Here is a 17,677-nt window from a genome sequence, read left to right as displayed (position 1 = left end):
GCTTATTACTTAGTGGCCATATTTACAGTGCTGTTATCTACACTGCTCAAAAAAATAAAGGGAATCCTCAAATAACACATCCTAGATCTGAATGAATGAAATATTCTCATTAAATACTTTGTTCGGTACAAAGTTGAATGTTCTGACAACAAAATTACACAAAAATCATGAATAGAAATCAAATTAATAACCAGTGGAGGCCTGGATTTGGAGTCACACACAAAATTAAAGTGTAAAAACACACTAGAGGCTGATCCAACTTTGATGTAATGTCCTTAAAACAAGTCAAAATGAGGCTCAGTATTGTGTGTGACCTCCATGTACCTCTATGACCTCCCTACAACGCCTGGAGATGCTCCTGATGAGACGGCGGATGGTCTCCTGAGGGATCTCCTCCCAGACCTGGACTAAAGCATCCACCAACTCCTGGACAGTCTGTGGTGCAACGTGACGTTGGTGGATGGAGACATGATGTCCCAGATGTTCTCAATCAGATTCAGGTCTGGGGAACGGGCGGGCCAGTCCATAGCTTCAATGTCTTCATCTTGCAGGAACTGCTGACACACTCCAGCCACATGAGGTCTAGCATTGTCCTGTATTAGGAGGAACCCAGGACCAACCGCACCAGCATATGGTCTCACAAGGGGTCTGAGGATCTCATCTTGGTACCTAATGGCAGTCAGGCTACCTCTGGTGAGCTCATGGAGAAAGAAATGCCACCCCACACCTTTACTGACCCACTGCCAAACCAGTCAAGCTGAAAAATGTTGCAGGCAGCAGATCTCTCTCCACGGTGTCTCCAGACTCTGTCACGTCTGTCACATGTTCTCAGTGTGAACCTGCTTTCATCTGTGAAGACCACAGGACGCCAGTGGTGAATTTGCTAATCCTGATGTTCTCTGGCAAATGCCAAGCGTCCTGCACGGTGTTGGGCTGTGAGCACAACCTCCATTTGTGGACGTCAGGCCCTCATACCATCCTCATAGAGTCGGTTTCTAACCGTTTGTGCAGACACATGCACATTTGTAGCCTGTTGGAGGTCATTTTGCAGGGCTCTGGCAGTGCTCCTCCTGTTCCTCCTTGCACAAAGGTGGAGGTAGTGGTCCTGCTGCTGGGTTGTTGCCCTCCTACGGCCTCCTCCACGTCTCCTGGTGTACCGGCCTGTCTCCTGGTAGCGCCTCCAGGTTCTGGACACTACGCTGACAGACACAGCAAACCTTCTTGCCACAGCTCACATTGATGTGCCATCCTGGATGAGCTGCACTACCTGAGCCACTTGTGTGGGTTGTAGAGTCCGTCTCATGCTACCACGAGTGTGAAAGCACCACCAACATTCAAAAGTGACCAAAACATCAGCCAGAAAGCATCGGTACTGAGAAGTGGTCTCTGGTCCCCACCTGCAGAACCACTTCTTTATTGAGTGTCTTGATAATCACCAAAGATTTCCCCCTGTTGTCTTTTTCATTTGAACAACAAGATGTGAAATTGATTGTCAATCAGTGTTGCTTCCTAAGTGGACAGTTTGATTTCACAGAAGTTTGATTTACTTGGAGTTATATTGTGTTGTTTAAGTGGTCCCTTTATTTTTTTCAGCAGTGTAAATGTATTTATAATAACATTTGTCTTATGAAGTCATGAATTAACTGATTGAACAATTTTGTTTTGGGTTGTTTCACCAAGCACAGCTAGGCCTGATTACTGCCAGACCTGTAGAAACAAGAACTGGGCTGCTTTGCTTCTTCAGGACCTAGATGCTTTGCTGTAATTGAGGGAACCATAATTTCTGCTTTCCAGCAAAAAGTACTAAAGGGAAAAGGTCAGGCCATCAGTTTGACCTTAATCTCAAGCCCACTTGGGTTATGCTGCAGGACAATGATCCATAGGACACCAGAAAAACTAAATTAAAGTTTTGGAATGGTCTAGTTAAAGCCTTGGCTTCTGAAAGGCTGTTTGATAGACCATTCATGCATCATCCAATGTGGCTAAATTAAATGAATTCTGCAAAGCAGAGTGGGTCAACATTCATTCACAGTGGGGTAAAACGTTGCCATGGGTGGAACAGATCTCAGCTTCAGGGAGTGATTATGTCGGTTTGGGACCTTTGATAAATGAAATCATCATCTGAAAACTGCTTTTTCTATTTAATTTATTTTTTAATTAGAAAAACCAGAAATCTATAAAAGTGAAACATGTGTTTAAAGTACATCCACAACAAATCCAGACTATAAATGTTTTTAGATTTTTAGATGGTGGTCAGAGGGCTCGGTGGCGCCTGTGTATGGCAGCCTCACTTCTGTCAGTCTGCTCCAGGACAGCTGTGGCACCACTGTCAGTGTGTGAATGGGTGGATGACTGAATGTCCTGGGAAGCACTTTTCATTCTCTGGGGACTTGATAAAGCGTTATACAAGTTCACAGGGCATTTATCATTATTTCGAAGCACTGTAAACTTTCTTCCTGAAATGTTTTTAATTTATCGTCAGGGTTTTGTTTTTGTTCCTGAAAATGTTTCATGTTAGAATCTTGATTAACATCCTCCGATGGGTTTCCTTAACATCTCCACACTCAGTTAAACAACCTGTGATGAATTATTAAAGGTCTGTCCTGCGGTTCTGAAGGTTATCGCTCCCTAAGGACCGCACCGATGATGCATATGAAAAGATGCAGATAGGATCCATTTCATACATGTCGACCAGGATAAGGAGACATTATGGACCACCAGTAGATGGCGCCAAAAGCTCAATCAATGGGCTCAAAAAGCTTCAATAATACAGCTGAGGAAGACATCGTTGACTGCCCCGCAGGTATTTCTGAGTATGTAAAGGGTCATGACCTCTGTGAAATCAAATCAGCTGTGTTTATAATTTCCTACATGATTTTTTCCTTTAGATAATTTTTTGAAGTTGAAATAAAATGTAAACACAATTGACATAGTTACTTTTAGGGTAAAGAGATGGGATTTCTCATTTCCCAACTATAATTCTGATCATTGCTTTTAACTGGGTCTGTTTAATACAAAACCATAATTAAAAAGTTCATTAATTTTGTTATTACAACATCAAAACATATTTACCAATAGTATATATATTCTAAATATCTTCCTACCCTTTTGACGCTGTAAAAAAATGACAACGCCACTGATATTCCTGCTCTGCTTTAGTTAAACAGATTACAACCCTGCGCTGCATCACCATCAAGGTCACATAACCAAGATAGAAATAAAGATGGTTGGAAATATGCACCCAGTTTTACTCAGCGGACCAATACCGATGCCAAAATATTGCACATCCCTAGTTTAAAGTAATCTGGCTTTGACTCTTAACATTTTGGATCCTTGAGAACAAATAAGGTTTTTACTCCAAATTTCCATTTAGGTTGTAGACTTCATTGGAGCCAATGAACATAACTCACCAGTTCAGATAATCAGCTTTGTTTAAAAGCATTTTAAATTCATCACTTTGGAGGTTTAAAGTGTGTAATCTTTGAGTTTTAATATATATTATTCACTTTGTTATTCTTTATTCATACAGAACATTGCGTCAGGCTTCAAAAGCTAATTCAGGCTCAAAGAGAAAATTGCAGATAATTGTTTATACTGTGCAGATAATTTACAGCAACTTATGATTTCTTGCTCCTTTTATCACATGGATTAAATTACCTAAATTCAATTTATGTCATCACTATTCAGTACGTCATAAACTCCAGTTAGAGTGGAGTAAATACCGTCTATCCCTGGATTATCAGTTCAATAATTAGCTGCTGCGGAGAGACTCGGCACAAACTGAGGTTTGAACTTTGAACTTTGCTTGAGTTCATGCAGCCACACAGATTTTCAGTTGCAGTTTGTTCAGGCAGATAAACTAACATTGGTCCAGGATTTGTGATGAGGAAAGCTGCGATGATGGTTGGTTTTAACATTTGTTTTAGACAGGGGTCAGTGTCTCTGATTATTTTTAAAGTCCAAAAGAGTTTTTCCTGAAAATCTGTGAAAAAGCAGCAAATATCAAAAGAAAATAATTCAGAAAGCAAAGGCATGTTGTTATGGTGCAGATAAGCTTATTTGTTTCCAGCAGAGAAGATGTCTACTCAGGCTGTGAGGTGTTCATAGTGTTCATCAGAGAAACAGCCTGGAGGAGAACAGCGGCTGTCATAATTCTAGAAACGGATCTGACCCACATGCAGAAATACACTCAGGAGAGTTTACAGATTTGTAAGAGATTTATTTTCACAGGAATGAGCAATGGCGAGAGAACCAGGACTGGTAAATCACCAACTGCACAGAGAAAGGGAGAATAGGTAAGTACTGAGTGGTGGGATGACTATTATAGTAAAAGTAATATGAAACGTTTACTGGAGGAGATGATTGAACCGCCAGGGGGAAAGAGAGATGTGGAGTCTGGGAGCACGAGACCAGAGGAAACTGAAGAGGGTAATATCCAAGGTAGGTTAGTCTATGGATGCTTGAAGGAGGTTTCCTGGAAGTCCAGTTGAGCTTAGTCCGTGGCGTGAAGAAGGTGGCGTGGTGCGTTGGGTGGTGGGGCTTGCACAGAAGCTTGTTGGAGGGTGAACAAGGTTCGCTTGTGATTGTGGCTGGTTGATCACAGAGCCAGGAAGCTGCTAGCTTGGAGTTTGTCTTAAGAAGGTAACTGGAGGCTTGAATCGTAGATCCAGAAGTTAAGGAACGAACTGAAAACTGAGCCAGGTCTTGAAAGCATCCTGAGAAGGAGGACACATGAAGGTTAGTCGAAGCGCTAAGAAAAAGCACAAAAGCTTAGTCACAAAACTAGAGTCCGTTACCACTATTGGCTAACACTCAGGCGTTGAAGTACTGGCAGCCTCCTGCTTAAATGCTCCCAGCAGCAATCAGAAGGATCAGCCACACCTGTCACCTGTGCGCTCATGAGCTCCCACGCCACCTATGGACTAAGCAGAGTAAATAGCAGGCAAGAAACAGAAAACATGCATACTCCCAGACCCTGACAGCAGCTGGTTTCTGCTAACAGCTATCTGTGGCGCCACCTGAAGGTAAAAGCCAAAACAGTTTGTGTCCAGGATGTGTGGGGTCTGCAGAGATGTTAGCTGCCTTTTATCTGACCTTAGATCTTTATAAGTCCTGGACAGAGGGAAGGTCAGCCCTGATGACTATCTCTGCAGACCTGATTGGTCTTTGCAGTTTGGACCTGTCCGGTTTGTAGTTGAGCCAAGAGTAGACACTATGTTGTAGAGGATCATAAAGGGAGGGAGTGTAGTGGAGCTCTCTGGAAGTCCACTGTCATCTCTGCAGTAATGAACGGTCCAAGTGCTCCTGGTGGTTCTGACTGCAGTGGACCAGCCAATCTACCTCATGTCTGTATGCAGACTCATCACTGTCCTGGATCAGACCAGTAACAGTGGTGTCATCTGCAAACATCAGGAGCTTCACAGATGGGTCCGCTGAGGTGCAGTCATTTGTGTAGAGGGGGAAGAGGAGTGGGGAGAGAACACCCCTGGGGGGCGCCGGTGCTGATGGTTCTTGTGAGGGAGAAGATGCTCCCCAGTCTCGCCTGCTAGCTGTTGCACAGGAAGTCCTGAAGTCTGTCTCTCTTAACGCAAAATGTAAAGACATTAGGACCGCCATCTTTGACACAGTCAGAGTGTTATCCAGTATCAAATATAAAGGTTTAAGAATTAATGTTGATAAAAGTACTTCTCTCTAACAAAATCAAAATTGAATTTAGCTTTTCATTTGCCAGATTGCCTTGCAGCGTACTACAAAAATGAGTCATTGGTTCCCTGCTGGTCTTTGTCTATGTCACTTTTCTTGGGCATCCTCTCCAAAGCCATAATATACGAATCATGTTTTATGCAGATGACACTCTGTTGTTCAGTCCACCTAAACTTTACTGATCTGATCCCTGTTTGCTATGATCCCGGTGTGTTTGAGTGAGGTCTCTCTTCCACTGGGGCTCCCTGCAGGAGGGCACGGCTGAGTAGCCGCTGCAGCAGGCAGCACACCTGTATGCAATCTCCTCATCTGACACAGCTTTTAAGGAGCTGCCATACAACTGCTCTCTCCATATAGTTGCTAATCAAGCACCCTGAGCTCTAGTTCTTTGTTTTTTGTGGTCAAGATTCGTTCTGAGATTTTTCTTCTGTTCATTTTCCCATGTCTCTCTGTACTCCCAGGTTGACGTCTCTTCTCTGGTCCCAGACTGCCTCTGCTAACCACTTACCTCCAGAACTCTCCAATTCCACGGTTGCCCTTTGTTGTAGCTTACCAAATCCTGCCAGCTCACCAACGCTTTGAGAATCCACATGCCATCTTTGGTACAACATCTCCAACTTGCAAAGAAATGTATTGCATAAAATATTTGAAAACCTTAATGATCAAAATGAACTCCAATAAAACCCCAGAATAATTAACCTGCTTTACTCCAGACCTTTAGTGACTTTAGACACAACAGATATTTGGCTCTGTAAAATATTTCTCTAAAAAGAAGGTTTTAAGTTTTTATACATTTGTGTGTTATTATTATCGTAAACGCCAGTCTGACCCAACTCCTCATGCACCTTATTTTAAGTTTCTCACTTATTCCTCCAGCTGTAATAATGGCCCTTTGAGACTTTCCTCCAGCTGTGTGCAGCAGAGGCAGCCTGGTGCGCGTAAAGGGATTATTTCACACCCAGATTAACCGAATCATGTGATGGAAACGCGTGGCTCAGTGTTTCTTTTTTCTGTGTAACTCTGAACATATGAGCATTAGTCGGTGCTGCAAATATTCCGCTGTGAACGCCCTCCTCTCCCCCCAAACTGAAGGAATATGTTTGCGCGTCACACTCTGGCAGAGCTGCGGACATGACGCAGGGGTACACCCGAAATCTCACTTTCCGCGACACTTACCACACTCAATAGGCATGGGTTAAAGGGCTTGAGCCGTGAACACAGCCTATTGAAGAGACAGAGAGTGGATCGAGGAGAGGAGGGCTGCTGGTGGTAGAGAAGGGGGGTTGTTGAAGGCAGGGCTGTGGGGAGAGAGCAGGAGGAGGACAGCCATTACCATCCAGGATCAGTCTGCTCGCTCTTCTCTCTCCAGCCTCATCTAACCGGTGGAGAGGCGGTGAAACGTTTGGAACAAGAGTGAGGGCAGAAAGCTGGTCGGTGGAGCTGAAACCATCCATCCATCCATCCGGAAGAGAGGCAGCAGCGGAGGCAGCCGTGCCGGCCTCCCTCGCTCAGTGCTCGGACTCGAGGACCGCTGCTGCCCCGGTGACGGTAAGCTGCTGCTCCAGAGGATCTTAGAAACCAAATCCTCATCATGTGGGTTTTTATAGACCTGTCATTCCCATGGAAGAGATGAATTTATTTTTCACATCCAATCAGAACATCGTGATAAACCCACGTCGTATTACTTGTTGGAGCAATATTATTCTGTAAGAATAAAGCCTATAGATTATAACGCACAAACAAACGGGGCTTTCCCAGTGCATCAACGTGTTGGTCGTTGGCTCTGGGTTCACTGACATTCATTTCAGAGAGTCTCTTTTCACCGTTGCCTTAAAAACGTCCTATTCCCAGGCAGACTGCTCATGATCTGTGAGCTGAATGTGGAATTAACCAGACAAGGTTTCTGGGGCGTGAGAAGGCTGGAGAGCTTTCTGATTTGACTGGAGACTCAGCCGTTTTGTCAACAGCTCCACTCACACTCGGATAAATGTAATTAGTTGGTGTTATCATTCTCGGACAAAGAGCCTCTTCCCTGCTCCCAGACTGGCTGTGCATGCAGCCCGTCCGGCACCGAGCGTTTTGGCTCCATGTCTGATGCCCATTCATTCACACAGATCCCCTCATTTCAGTGGACCAGAATGAAGGGGATGTGTGCAAAGCAGGGACATGAAACACAGGCTGCTTCAATTACCGAATAACGCAGCCTGGGTTGTGATTGTCCTTATTGATCCGGGCTAACCCTGCAGCCAATTACAACACAGAGACCCTCCATCATCGCCCCACCTGCACGAATCTCTGAGGACCTCAGGCATCAATACAGCGTGTCTGAGTGGAAATCTGTGGTTTTATGCAAGGAGCAACCAGAGGAAAAATGTAAAGATTCAATCCGATCTCCCCTCCTGCTGCTCTGTAGCAGATGGTCTTCTCCCTCCAGCCTTATGCTGGACCATCAGCTCAGACATGAGCCAAGAGTCTATTCAGAATAAAAAAAATGCAACATAAATCGCTTTAGGTTCTGCCTACAAACACATATATTGTTGGATAAAACCTCTGGGGATAAAGCAGAGCACGGCGGCTGTTGTGTGCTTTATCTGCATTTCACATTAATGGGATGTTGCTCCAGGAAATTATTCTGTTGCAGATCATGGGGTGATCCAGCTGCACTACTTAGATTGTCTGAAGGAGGTCAGAAAACTAGGATGATCCACATCAGGAGCTCGAGGTTACATTCCCAGATTACTTCATTTTGTTTCCCTTAAAGCTTGAAGGTGTTCAATTTAAATAAAAGTCCATGGTCTTCTGCTTATCTGGGATCAGTTCACGGACTGAATAGGTCCAGGAGGGAAGGTCCATGAGGGAAGGCCAGACTTCCCTCTCTTCCTTGCTCGTTCTGGGCTGTCCCACAACATTCCCAGGCCAGAGGCGATCTATTTAAACATGCATCAACGAACCGACCAGAGATCAGAGATTTTACATTTCTGAACTATAAGCACCATTAGTTTCAGTTCAAATAAAGCATTTGCTTTTTTTAAAAAGTTTCATGGCTGTAAAATGCTGTGTGGATGCAAAAGAAACATCAAACTACATCACATTACGTAAGCTTGCTGGCTCAAATGCAGCATATTTAATATCTGTTTTCTAATATCTGACATCAGGTTTTAACACGGTGATGAGAAACTTACCAGGTCTTTATTGTATGTTTAGCAGAAACATGTGAGGGAGTTAATTTATCTATTTATTTTACCAGAATCTTTGTTGTGGAGGATGTTTTATTAGTGATCACATCTGCTCCTTAGATGGATTTTTTCACCAGGTTTGCTGCTCAGCAGATCTGAGTGTATTGTTGGTCTGGTGAGCAGGACCGTCACTGAAGAACCCATCAGCGGTTGGCTGATCCAGAACAGGAATGCTGCTCTGGAATGGCAAGAAGACATTCTGGCAGTTAGGACTGAGTTTGTCTCCTCTTATCACTCTGTCCTTCCTGTCTTTTCCTCACCCTGCTTCTGCTCGGCCACAGAGTCCCTCTGTTTACATTGGTCCGCTGCTGCAGGCAGACACACATTCAACAAACACACTGTTCAGCCTGAGCTCTGGGAACCCACCCCAGCCATGAATGTGCCGGCTGTGGAATATAAATCAGGAGAGCATCTCGGGCTGAGCTGCTGCACTTTGTCACGGGGGTCCCTGCATGAGTACATGTCCCATAAAGGTCAGCGTTTGGTTTGTAGAACTGGTGGATTAAATATTGAGTCAGCAAGAACAATTATTAATGTTTTGTTTGTCAAACCAAGACAATAAATAACTTGAACAACAACCACACTGTTTTAGATAAACAGTGGAGGAACCAAAGAGAACTGGTTTAACTGGTGGGAAGTATTTCTACTGTTTTCTTTACATCTATGCTTCTCATACTGCTCCTCTACAAGCACAGACATAGATAAAGATGTACTAGAGTAGAGGTTGTGTGAGCATCGTCAAAGTTAAATAGATAATGTTGAACTTCCTTGTCTTATTATTATATATATATTATATTGTTGGAAAATAATCATGAAAAGTTTGTGAAAGTCATATATTATATAGATTCATCACACATACAGATAAATATTTCAAGCCTCTGTTTCTTGTCTCTTTGATGATTCTGGCTGACAGGGAATAAAAACCCAAAATTCAGAGCCTCAGAACATTCAAATCTTAGATCAATAAAGAAAATGATGTTTTAAACAGAAATGTCCGGCTTCTAAAAGTATGTATAATACAATACACTTCAAGATATGCAACTTGGTCAAGGCAGCATCTAGTCTTCTTTGTCTATGGGTCTAGGTCCCACTGATGGTTCTTAGCTTGTCTTTGAGTTACTCAGAAGAGATTTGGTCTGGAAACATTTACTATTTATATTTAAAACTAATGAAATGTTGTTGACTGATATCCGATGTAAAGATGTACTAATTCTCTCACTTCAGCTTGGGATTAATAAAGTAGTAGCAAATAAGAACAAACAGCCAATAGAAGAGAAAACATCACTTGAATCAAAATAAAACAGCGAGAAGGGAAAATCAGAGACAGAGTAAGAGACAATCATCCAGACAGGAGTCCACTTTGGCATCTAGAAACCCCAGAGAGGCCTGGTGGGGATTTAAACTATGACACCGGTGCCATAGTGATTACCCAGCTACCCTCCTCTGTCACCTAACTTCACCATCCAGGAGCCAGAAGTCCTCCAGCTTTTTAATCGCTGTAATTCAAGGAAAGGTCCAGACCCTGAGAACATCTGGGGGAGACTTTTAAAACATTGCACTGAACAGTTAGCACCTGTTTCTACTGGTATCTTCAGATCCTCTCAAACCAAATCAATGTCCATACACTGTGAAAATCATGCACAACTGGGCCAGTACCAGAACTTCCCAGGCCCACAGGGCCAAATAACTCCAGATCTACAGCACTGATGTCACTAGTTAGGAAGTGTTTTGAAGACCTGGTTAAGGAACATCTCATACCCCAGACTCAGCACCTCATGGACCCTTTCCAGTTTGCTTATTGGGCCTCTCGGCATGTGGAAGATGCAGTTTTAACTCTTTTGCATCTAATACTGTACGTTTTCACCTTGAGGAACCAAAGACCATGCAAAGCTCTGCTTTTAATAGTTGTTTTTTTTAAAACATCTTGTATTTTAAAAACCTAGTTTTTACTTGAACCTGGACTAATGAAGATCTTGAAGGTGTCTTCAGGGCAGGAAGTGATCTCACTGTTGGCCATGCTGCTTTGCTGGCAGTTTCTTCTTCGTCTTTAAAGGTCTAATTTTCCCCTCATGTTGCTGTAATGACACGGTGCAGCTTTGAAGCCTCCGTTCTGGCTCTATTTATAAAACCACTCGTTGCAGCGCCACTGAGTCACTGTCAGCCAGCAGCGGGAAGGAGCCGTACACCACAGAACCGCAGGGAATTCTGGAAGGGCTTTAACCCTCCTCCTTGCAGCGTTGCTGGGGAGACAGCGGGATCCAGGAAGTTGGGTTTCAGATGGCGGTTTAACTAGGGGCCAGCAGCAGCAAGAGGAGGAGGATGTTTGGCAGCTGTAGTTTAGATGATGTTAACTACGGATAATAAATACACAAGCCCACTCTGTGACACCCCACTCAGGCATGTTCATGATTTAGTTAGAAAAATAAAAGCCCAGATGGGAAGTTTTGTCAGCAAGCAGTAGTTAGCCTGAACACCTTCTGGGTTGTGCTGAGACAAGTTTGTTTTGTAGTAAAATGTTTGTTGATGAAGTGCAGAAGCTTTAATTCTGAACGGTTTGTGTTTCTGATCATCTTTAAATGCTGAAACATTATAAATTATCTTACAGATATTAGAGCAAACCTCAGAAAATTGACCCCAAATTCAAGCAAAGTTTCAGATTCGGACAGATTCCAGTTGTACCCGTCACACAGCAGTTTCTCTGGTCCTTATTAGTCGTGACTGTGTCAAGCCCTAAAGACTTGAGTCTTGACTTGGACTCGTGGTCTGAGACTCGAGTCCTAGTTCCAGTTTTAATCTTCTGTAAGAGTGAAAGGAAGCTCCAGACTGTTTTACTGTGAAAGGATGAGGTTGATTATTAGCCAGTGATGTTGTTGGATTATTATGGGATGTTAATGGTTCCTAACAGCCTGTTCCTGTCAGCTGTAGTTTCATGATAATGACCACATGGATGTCTCTCCAGCTGAACGCTGGATTCAATAGAGCAAAATAAACGTAACTGACCTCCGACCTTCTCTCGATGCTAAGCTAGCTGCTACACTACAAGGACACTTCCTGTTGGAAATATCAAAGTAAAAGCACTTCCTGATCTGTTCATTCAGAAGTTTAACTCATTTAATTACTTCCCGCTATTTGTCTCGTTTATGTTGTAATTTAAACCTTACATTTGAACATCTTTGCTATTTAGAATTAAGAACAAAGGTTTTAATGTGGATTAGGAAAATAATTTCCCAACATTATTAAAACTTTTCCAGCTCAGAGTGAGAAGACACCCCTCATGACCAGATTTAGAGGAACATCTAATGAAGTAGAGGACAATATTTATGCCTATTTATATTTTTAATGTGATAAATGTTACATTTGATCAATTTTTTAGATAATATAAAACAGCCTTTAGCAGATTTGTGGATAGTAAAGAAAATGTTAAATGATTAAAACATAACTGTTAATAAATATTAAAAGACTAGAAGATAATTATTAAATGTTTATGTAATAATTTAGATTCCTAACCTACAGCAATGTAGAGGTTAGAGGTGACCTGGAGGTTAGGGATTTAATTAGAAAATGTTTATTTCTGGATGTTAGAGACTTGAGACTTGACTTGGACTTGCCCCTCAAAGAGGACTGTAATTTACAAAATTTTCAAAATGTATCAGTTCAGTTTCTGATGGGAAAGAAAAGACGAGAACCTGTTCTGACCTCACAGCAACGGCTTACTGTCTATTTCAATTCAACTGGTTGCTTTTAGACTCTAAATGTCAGAGGTTTAGACTTGAGTCCCATGACTTGGATACAAGTCTTCAGTGATGAAATTAGCAATACTAAGAATTCGACTTGGACTTTAAAAACAAGAACTTCACTCGGACTTGAGCCTTTTAACTTGAAATTAGTTGATATGTTCCAACAAACAGAAAGTATGTTGTTATAAACGTGTCACTAATGTGTTAAAGCAATTAAAGTTAACTTAGTTTTCAGCCAGTTTACAGTGAAGTTCCAGTTTCAACACAACATGGGATCAAGTTACAGAAGACAAGCAAGAGATAACAATCGCTCCATTTTATTCGCTGAAACAAATTAGAAGATGGTAAAAAACAAATCCTAATGATACTAAATATGTTGATTAAAAATTAGGGGCAGAGGAGGAAAAACGTCCAACTTTCTTCAGCATTTCTGTTTCCACATAGAAGGATCCATCAGGTCTAGTGGCTTCAGAAGCCAGCAGCAGCCGTCCTGACTGCCGTCAGTTTCCCTCTAATAACAGAAGAAAATATTCACAGCAGGGAACAGAAGCTCTCGCCTAACAACTAGTGAATGTCAACTTAACAGCTAATCTGACTCATGGAGGATTGTAAAAAATCTGTGGAAATTGAGAAAGGTGTTACACCAAACAGAACCACCTCTGAGTCCAAATCTCTGAATTATTAATATTACCTCGGTGGCACAATTGGTGACACTGTTGCCTTGCGGCAAGAAGGTCCTGGGTTCAAATCCCAGCCTGAGGTCTTTCTGCATGGAGTTTGCATGTTCTCCCAGTGTATGCGTAGGTTCTCTCTGGGTACTCCACTTCCTCCCACAGTCCAAGGACATGACTGTTAGGTAAACTGGTCTCTCTAAATTGCCTCTTGGGTCATACTTGCTGTGAAAACTACTGTGAGTTAATTCTTCCTGTTGTTTTGGTCAGAAATGGTTAAATGTAATATAAACACGTCTTTCTCATGGTAGTGTTTCATACTGTACCCGTAGAACTTCATAGGTGACAGAAAGGAGGTGCTAAGGTCCTGTTCCTGCAGGTTCCTGCAGATTGTAAACATATTGCATGTGATGAGATTCATTCGAGGTGTTAAGTAAAAACCAAGGAAGGATTTAAAGCCAGCAGAGGAGTTAATCGTGGTTCTTGGTTAACCCCACTGCCCTGGAGCTCCTCTTAGCTTTGCATTCATTTAACACTCGGTTTCCATCAGTGAATGCTGCATTTGATCCTCTGCTGCTCCCTATTACATGTAATTAATTAATTAAAATATGTGATTAGTCTCGCAGCGAGGGTCATCATGCTAAGGAAACAAACATAGATCCATTTAAAAAGATGCTGATTTCTCTCTGTGTCATGATGTTGGAGATCTATAGCTTGTCTTCAATGAAAATCATTTTATCTTTTATTTGTTTGTTCATATTTGATGAATAAAGAGAAAAAAGTTGTCAAAGATAAGAAAATGAAATCTATTTGAACATAATGAAGTTTTTCTGTTGCTGGTTTAGTTTTTAGTCAGGAGAGTTTTTATGCTAATGAAGAGTAGAAAAAGATTAATAATGTTTTAGAACATGATTATAACAACCTTAAAATGAACATGTTGAGCTTCATTCTGAACAAAAGCTCATCATTCATGAAACCTTCTGTGGAAATAATTATTAAGCTCCACAAACTCTGAGAGTTTGAACTTGTTTTTTTCCTCAATAAGATGCTTCAAATGCCACCAAGAAGAGGAGAAAAATCCAAAGGACCAAAATGATTAATTTACTCCAATAATTCAAAGAAGAAAACTGAGCCACTGTTTGTCTGTTTATTGTAGATCTGAAATGATTAGATCAGTCTGCAGGGATTTCAGGGAAACTGAGGTTCCACTGTGGGAGCTGCAGGTCTTTAAATCATTTTGCAGTCTCAGGAACTTGGAGGTCTGAGTTATTGATCCGCTGATGGACATGTTGGATCATCAGGTCTCCAGAGTCCTGATAAATACGCACACACATCCAGTTTTGTTCGTCTTTGCTGCGTTTTTCTTTTTTGCCACTTGATGCCTTCAGGTCGTTCCAGAGAAGCAGGGTACAGAAAACCAAGATAGAAACGCTCTGGAAACGCATCTCCAGCTCTTCTTTACTTGTTTGGTTTTAAGTTATTCTTTTGGCTCAGTTAGGGTTGACACTGGAGTAAAGATTAACAATGAATACAGAAGTTTGGATTTGCTGAAGTGCACCTTATGACCCAACAGACTCTCAGGAGGTGTTTCCTGCCTGACTTTAGCAGTTTCTCGACTCGTTGAAGGACGTTGGTCTTTTCTTCTTTCCAATGGTTTGGGATCATTGTTCTGTTGATGGCCCGGTTTGGGCCGAGCTTCAGCTGTCACACAGATGGACTCACATTTGACTATGAAATACTTTGGTATGCAGAGGAGTGAGCGCGCGGCCCATGTATAGAGAGGCTACGGTTCTCGATGTGGCTTTCCCCTCTTCCCCACATTTGCTGTCTGCTTGCTTTTAAAAAATGACAAAATAAAGGCCACTACTGCTGCAACACAAATCTTTACAAAAACAAAAACTCCAAGGTGCTGTGACTGCAAAACAAGCACAAATCATCCCCACCGTGCCTGACAGGTGGTATGAGGTATTTGTGTTGATGCGTTTTTCTAAACAGGGTTCTGTGCATTAGGGTAGGGCATCTCTGGTTTGGTCCCGATGTTCCACAGGACATTGTCCCAGGATGTCTTGAGCTTCATTTAGATGCAGCTTTGCGATCTTGAGCAGCCATATTATTTGTAGAGAGAAGAGGCTTTCCCTTCACAATATTGGTTCAGTGTTTATCTAATTGTCCTGTCATGACCTTTAACCTCGAACCTGCTAACTGAGGCCTGGAGCTCAGTTAATAATCTTATCTCTGGAGAATCATGAACTTTAAAAATTGACTTTTAACCCTTTTCATATTAATGAGCTGCAGCAGTTGGTTCTTTGAGGTTCTTGCATCTTGGTATCATGTTAGAACACACATCCCTGCTTCTCTCTGTTATCTCTGTTTGTTATTCCTCTTTTTGACTTCTACATTATTACTGATGCAACATTAAAAATTCTGCATCATTCATAACGACCTGATCTCCCTCCAGAGCAGCAATTAATTATACAGTGTTTTCACTATTTCTAAAGCCTCTGACCTCCTTTTTCCTCATTCATGTTGATCTCTCTCCTCCCTGCAGTGTCGAAGCGAGATGGAGTCGTCAGATGATGATACTCTGAGCGAACGCTCCTGCGTCAGTGAACCATCCTTTCGCACCGAGCGCTCTGGCGGGTCGTTGTCTCCGTGCACGTCGGGACTCGTGGGGCCGCCAGGGGACACTTTGCCGTGGAACCTGTCCAAGCATGAAAGGAGGAAACGGAAGAGCCAGGACTCGGTGTTGGACCCGGCAGAGAGGGCGGTGGTACGTGTTGCAGGTAAGGAAATCTATATCCCAACTATGATATTGTGCCTAAAAGTGGGTTTAGTTCTGCTCCGTTCACAGCTTTTCTCATTCAGTAACAACGTGAGGTTTCATCATGACAATCTAAAACCTGGTTTCATTGTTCTGTCATGGAGAGGGACAGTCAATGCAGCACTAGAAGAAGTTCAGACATCTTTATTTCTTTCTACTGGTGTGAGTGCAAATTCACTTTGGGCTCTGAAATCTAATTCTGGGTTTGACAGAGGCGTATTTATGTGCCTGTCACATGAGGATGTATTTCAAAGCTGTATCACATTTCCAGACTTCATAGTGTATGTTATTATGTGTCTGTGATGCAACTGCAACATCCAGAGTGTTACCAGAACTTGGTGCCAGCCTGGTGTTTCTGCTTTGGTCAGAGGGCTGTCCAGCTGCATAGGATGGATGCTCTGCCACTGCTGCCACCCAACTACCTCCTACTCATCCAGGACCCATAACTGCTGCCACCACCTAATAAACCACCACAATGTCCCCGCATAAGTTCTGTAAATTCTCAGAAGAGTTACAGATCACTCACATGCCATCAGGTTCTCCAGAAGAAGTGACTGAGACAATCCAAAGACCATCCATGTTGTGACAGATTTTTAATTCCTTAGCACGGCCTTGTGGTGCGTTACACTGTGACTTCTGACGTCCAAGTAGGAAATTTCAACTGCAGTGCCCCCCAAATTATGAGTGGGAAAATCAGAACAACAGAACCATACCAGACTTCTGCATTGAATGCTGTGGTAGTTGTGGTTGCTGTGGTAGTTGTGGTTCCTTGGTTGTTAGTGAAGGGACAGTTTTGGTCAAACTGTAGTCAGGACCTTTAGTCAGGTTTCCCAACTGGACATTGATCCCCAGCACATCAAACTGGTTTTGAACAAACAAAACAGGAATATTAGGCTTCTTTAACATCTTAGACTCTGTTATTTTGACCCTTGATGGATTAAGAGCAAATTGACAGTAGATTCAAACCTCCAATTCATCAGTTGAATCATTAAATACCCAAAATTCATTAGTTCGTGCCCACAGTGAGTGGTTTGGTCATCTTATAATGGTCACATTTTATTAGGGTTGTTTTCCAACTTCATCTTCCTAAATTTCTGCACATTTCCAGTAGTACCTGAACTCAGCAGCTTGAAAAGAAACAAGTAGGTCTTCAGTCTGTGAATGTCAGAATGATGGTCATGCAGGTCTTAGCAATCAGGTAAATTTGCTGCATTTGTTTCTGTGCAGAAGGTAAAATGTTTTCTTTCTTTCTTAAACTGAGAAAACTAAGTTAAAATGATTTATACAATAACAGAAAAATATCCAATGACAGATGAACATGTGTTGGTGCTCCAAATGTAACACTACATGCATGTGAGCATCAGGACCCCACAAACCTGCCTGCATGTAACTTAGGTGTCCTTAGTGCTGCCTGCTGCTCCTTCAGCATTTCTTTCTCTGCAGGCAGCTGAAAGCGACTCCTCAGCCCATTGCCATGGCTGTTACCCTGTTGCCATAGTAACGCGGTCT

The 17,677-nt window shown here is 42.4% G+C and overlaps 2 long non-coding RNA genes across 3 annotated transcripts; one reads left to right on the top strand and one right to left on the bottom strand.

The window, feature by feature from the left end:
* Window positions 1–3,881: 3,881 nt before the first annotated feature.
* Window positions 3,882–6,300, top strand: LOC124878968. Its single transcript, XR_007040919.1, has 3 exons — window positions 3,882–3,903; window positions 4,231–4,295; window positions 6,165–6,300. It is a non-coding gene; the product is annotated as an uncharacterized LOC124878968 (long non-coding RNA).
* Window positions 4,125–6,983, bottom strand: LOC124878967. 2 transcript variants are annotated; one of them, XR_007040917.1, is made up of 3 exons: window positions 6,880–6,983; window positions 4,797–5,581; window positions 4,125–4,715 (listed from the first exon to the last, which is right to left on the bottom strand). It is a non-coding gene; the product is annotated as an uncharacterized LOC124878967 (long non-coding RNA). The 2 variants fall into 2 exon arrangements; XR_007040918.1 differs by lacking the exon at window positions 6,880–6,983 and having other exon boundaries at window positions 4,125–4,272; window positions 4,351–4,715; window positions 4,797–6,169.
* Window positions 6,984–17,677: the final 10,694 nt, after the last annotated feature.

The sequence above is a fragment of the Girardinichthys multiradiatus genome, chromosome 13 (genome assembly GCF_021462225.1).
Source record: "Girardinichthys multiradiatus isolate DD_20200921_A chromosome 13, DD_fGirMul_XY1, whole genome shotgun sequence".
In the NCBI taxonomy this organism is placed as follows: Eukaryota; Metazoa; Chordata; class Actinopteri; order Cyprinodontiformes; family Goodeidae; genus Girardinichthys; species Girardinichthys multiradiatus.
The sequence above is the reverse complement of the archived record's forward strand: the minus strand, read 5'-3'. Positions and strand labels throughout refer to the sequence as shown.